The sequence below is a fragment of the Phodopus roborovskii genome, unplaced genomic scaffold (assembly GCF_943737965.1).
Source record: "Phodopus roborovskii unplaced genomic scaffold, PHOROB, whole genome shotgun sequence".
In the NCBI taxonomy this organism is placed as follows: domain Eukaryota; kingdom Metazoa; phylum Chordata; class Mammalia; order Rodentia; family Cricetidae; genus Phodopus; species Phodopus roborovskii.
The window spans coordinates 164,777-170,303 of NW_026126667.1; positions in this window are offsets into that span (position 1 = coordinate 164,777).

The window sequence follows — 5,527 nt, forward strand, 5'->3', positions numbered from 1 at the left end:
GACTTATCTAATTCGTTAAGTTATGTAAACGACTGACAGTGCCATCACCGATTACGGTTAGGGTGAAAATATCTGTCAGGGACAAGGTTAGGAAAGTTGTAGACATGGGCAGAGCATTTTCTGAATGATCTATGCATCTCCCAGAGTACGAGGGATGCTGGATGATTGAGTCCTTAAGGTTGCACGGTGCCTTCCGAGAAGTACAAGAACTTCACCAAGGCCGTCATTGTGGTCTGGGTGTTGACTACCTGCTGTTCCTCCACATCTTCACATCGGTTGTGATCTACCATGAGAAAAAGGAGTGGCACTAGGAGGCCGGCACCATCAACGAGATCTGGCAAAAGGATGACGACTCAGAACACGGAAGAACATCTCTCACTCATCTATGCTGGTGATGCCCCTGCTGCAGCCATCTTTTCAGCTGATATCAACATTGTTGCTCCTAATTCTATGCCAGGATTGTGCCAATCATCTCACGTCCTGCTGCACCACAACAGAGATTCAGGTGCTTGTGATGAGGTCAGGCCAACAGAATTCATCAGGCAAGACAGTATGATTATCTCACGATTAACTGATGGCATTTTAAAAATGCGTGATGACAGCATACATTTTCATATCTGGCAAGTATGCTCAGGAATTGATGATACAAAAATAGTCAACGTCTTTCATATTTAAAGATATAATTATTAAATTCTTTCATTATATAATCTGTGATCCCTGAAGTTTGGTGCCACCTTGTGTGACTCAAGTGTGACAGACAATCTAACTATCTGATTATTTCATTATTCAAATCTGTCTTTTTCTACTCCAAGAAGATTGGAGTCTGTATCCACCTTGTTGGTGTTAAATTGTATCCCATGATTTCTTTCTTACTTTATTTCTTTGTTTATTTAAATCAATGTTGATATCATTTTGTTATCTCTCTAGGGGTGAATTATGAGAAATTATCTCTTTATGCATTCATTTTTTTGTTCAAATCTATGATTACGAATACAATGACTCTTCATTATTGATCAATAATTTAGGCTTCACGCATAAAACACCATCCACTTGTTTAATGCTTATTCATTTAATTATGAAAATCTGTCATTATGTATTCAGTGATCACTGGAGTTTGAGCCTCTTTAGGGGAGTTCATCGTGTCAGACCATCACATCATCTAATACTTCACTTACTCCCTTAACTGTTACATAGGAAATTAAATCATAATTTCATTTAATTAACATATTTAAAATACAGGTAATGCACCATAAATCCCTTTTGGTGTTAGATTTTGGGAGTTGATGATGTAACATCATCTCATTTCTTCCTCATTTAACTATGTAAATTGATCATTACATCACTGATAGTTTTAGGATTTCGGTGCTATCTCGTCAGTGTTAATACAAAATGCCCACTAATTAAATATAAATTTTTTTTAAATTCCTCATTAATCCAGGAAGAGATCAGTCTGACTACTCCATGTGGTTTTTAAGTATGCACCACCATGACATTATTCAATCATTTCCATTATATATTCATTATTTAAATCGATGAAAATGGTGTTCTTCTTGACTGGAGTCGGGCCATTCCTCCATGGGAGTTAACCGTGGCAAGGAAGTACTACTTACTTGACAATCACTGTAGTTTGGTTCCATCTTATGAAAGTTAAGTATGGAGAACTATCCAATTATTAACTTATTTGATTGCATAAGTAATGATTGTTTATTCCATCATTTGGCTACTGTTCGACTGACACAGCAGGAAATTGGTACTAGAAGCAGTGCCCAGAGAATGAAGGACACTGCATTATCCAGTGGTTACTGATTACATAATATAAGATTTTTAACAATTGAATGATTACACGATTTAAAAAAAATCTGTATTGTTTTGCATCATCAGTTTCTGATAAGTTGCAACAGAAGTTACACATGAAGGACAAAGTCACCACCGAGTTTAAAAATGGAATAACTGAATAATCTCATGATCAGGAATTCTCGTCAAATGAACTCTGTTTTGCTGATAACATGACACACCACCAATTCAAAATAACTCTAAATAACTATATTAGAAATTGGGATACAGGAATCCACAGAGAAGTATAAATTGTGGAATCAAAAATGACTTAAAGAAACATATTACTGTGCTCAAAATCCTTAGTCATCAGCCAAATGCATATCCTAACAACTCTGAGAAACCATGTGATCAAGATGATCTAAAGTTAAGTGAATGAATAGATGTTTATTTCATTTTCAGTAAATTGAAAACTAGTATGGTAGAGGTGATTATCGGTATTGTTTGCATACTGGAAATGAGAAATTGAACCATAGAAAATATGTTTTAATGCTCATCAATGTACTTGAATGGAATAATGATGCTTTAGTTTTCATGTTTATATCACTATAGGAATGTAATAGCTTGAGAGACTGGTAACTAGGTATGACTCAAAAAAAGAGCCGTGCTTTGTTTTTGTGAGAAAATCAGTGAGGTTGTAAGTGTTGTCCATTTTTGGGTATTCTAATTTTAGCATGTGGGAGGTGCAGGAGAATATGACAGAATGTTTTACCATAAATGTTGCCTGGCAACCATGCTTGCATTCTGTATCCTGGGCCATGAGCCAGAGAGCACCTACATTGAGGTGTTGTAATGGGTCATTACAATCTCCCAAGAAAACTATCTCCTAAAACTTTTAATAACAGCATTTGATTCCATTAACCAAGACATAGCCAAATGTCTGGAAGTTTGCCTACAGCTATTACTGGTTACCCAATCAAGATTACCTATGATCAGTGAATATATTCTGTGGAGAAACTGTTCAAAGACTTCTGTTTATGAATGCTCTATCTCCTAATAAGTAAAACTATGGACTAAAAGATAATAAAACTCACAATTATTCATCAAAAGGTGAGTTTGCCACAGTTAACTTCCTTCAGGAGTGTGACAATGCATTCGTTAGAGTAGACTTAGGGATTATTGGATTATTTGAGGCAGTTATCCAATATTAAATATGTGATTTTTTTAAGGCCCTGCATACACAATGACATTTCATCATTTACACATTTTCCTACTCAACTCTGTGATTAATTAAGGGATGAACCAGGGAGTTTCACACAATCTTGTGGGAGTCATGTGAGACACAACTTGTGTCGAGTAAGTCAGACCATTTCATCCTGTTATTATGTTATTATTTATTTATGAAAATAGGACATTAGGTAATCCATGTCAGTGGATTATTGTGCCACAATGTGGAGTCAGGTATTTTATACCATCTAAATATTAATTATGTAATGAAATTATTTAAATCAATGATGACAGCATTGTTCACGAACGAGTGTGGTTTGGAGCCACCTTAGGGAAGTGGATGATGGTACGTGAACTCATTATTTGATCATTCAGTTATATAAAACATGATTATATCATCCATGACATATGGAATTAGGTGCCACTTTCTGGTGTGAAGTGTGACAGATCATTCAATTACATAATTAAATTATTTAAGTTGATACTTGGTCATAATACCCAAGACAATGTAAATAATAGTATAATTATGTAATCCAATAATCCCCTATTCCATGAAGAGTTCTGTAAAGCTCCCTCTTGGAGAGTTAATGGGCAATATCTTCACATTTTATGATTAATTGTTTAAATTGATGATGATGACATCCTTCAGAACTGGAGTCTGTGCCATTCCTCCTTGCTAGTTAAATGCTGTGTCGCCTATTTATTGTGACAGTTAGCTATTACCAACTTATTTGACACTTTGAATAATTTAAATAGTAATAGGGAACATCAAGTAAAGGCAGGAAGGCAATTAAAGTCTTCAATAGAAAGATAGATCCATAATGATATAATAGTACATGAGTAACATAAAACAGACGTTTACACTTCCCTGACAGGTCTTGGGGTAAAGGTGCCAGAAGATGAGGAAAAAAGGAAAGGCAGGACACAGAAAAGATAAAACCTCGGGAAGGGAGGTCTTGCTTAACATAAGTCTTACTCTAATTATGCTTCTTATGAGTAATAGCTTCCTGTTCCCTACTTTCAGGGGGAGATGGAAGAAAGTTGAGAATTTTAAGAATTCCGTAGCAGTTATCTTTCAATTTGACCAGCTCATGAGAAAGCTACTCAAGCATTGCATCATGAAGAGAACTCATTGCTTCTTGTGTACTTTACTGACTAAGCCTGCAGGGCCCTTGGGACAGAAAACCCCAGCTCCATGTGGTGGGAAGTGTTGTTTTCACAGGATATGAAGCAACACCTCCACAAAGACCCTGGATTTAGGCAATTGCATTCTTTCCTAAGCATCTTCATTATGTAAAAGGAGAGGTTCTATTTCATTCTCAGTACCTGAGAGTCTAAGTCTAGTTCCTGAGGCTGATACTGAATCTGCTAAGCTCATTAATGGGTTTGAGAAGGAGCTATGTTCTTTCTTTATGAGTCAGGACCTATACAGAAGGCTTGCTTGCTCAGTCAACCCCTGAACACAACAGTGTTTACCTTTTCAAACTGTTGTCATTTTGCTCATCTTGCCCATCTTGCCAAACCTTGTTTTTCTCTAGAAGAAAACTGGACCATCTGGCAGACCATGCCAGTAATACCCCCTTAAGAAGCTTGTGAAAGACCTGTTCTATTATATGAGGATTGGCCTAGGGGCTGTTTGTAAATAAGGAGTTTCTCCTTTGACATGGTATAGCCAAAATATTACAGAGAGATTTAAGGATACAAAGAGAGATAATTGTTGTGTAGCTTTACACTGAGATTAGGTGAACTGAATGTGCTCTTTACTTAGTTGTCACAGGCACTTAAAATCAAGAAAGAGAAGCAGGAACCAGATGACAAACAAGATAGTTGCTCTTAATCCTGCTAGCAACCTGGATGATGGCTCTATGAATGTAGGAGTTTTATCCCTGAAACTCATAGCAAATGGTTGGAAAATGCATAGTAATGAAAAAGTAGTCTTCATAGAAATTTGAATAGTTGCAGAGAAAAGGAACTAGGAAGTTTGTATTTGTGAGCAATATTTTTAGACAACACATGTTCAGTGAGCAGGTTAAAATCAAAAGAAAGCAAAAACTAACTGCATTATGTGAGGTTCTCTGCATGAACAGGCATGGCAGGATGACTCTTTCCATATATGTAGAGTGGATTCATTACAATGTCTCATAGGCAGTGATCCACGTAGTCCAAAAATGGCTGTCCAACAGTGGGAATCTGAAGGCTATAGCAGTTATTTTGTTCACCAGGGTGCATGTCTCAGCTGGTCATCATTGTACACCAAAAATCCAAAGAAGAAGACTCTAAAGCTAGTAAACTAATAAATTTGGTAGCCATAACTAGGGTAAGCAGCAACAGAAGGAGAGCCTCCTCCTTCAATACCCTTTATAAAAGCAGGAAACCACCAGATGAAAGCGACTCATATTAAGATGTATCTGATTCTTCATTATGTGTTTTAATTTATTTTTGTATTTCATTTTTGTTTACTGACAGCCTCCTCAGTTCTGATATTAAACATGTGCACTGCCACCAAGTAGTTAAAGACGGATCTCAT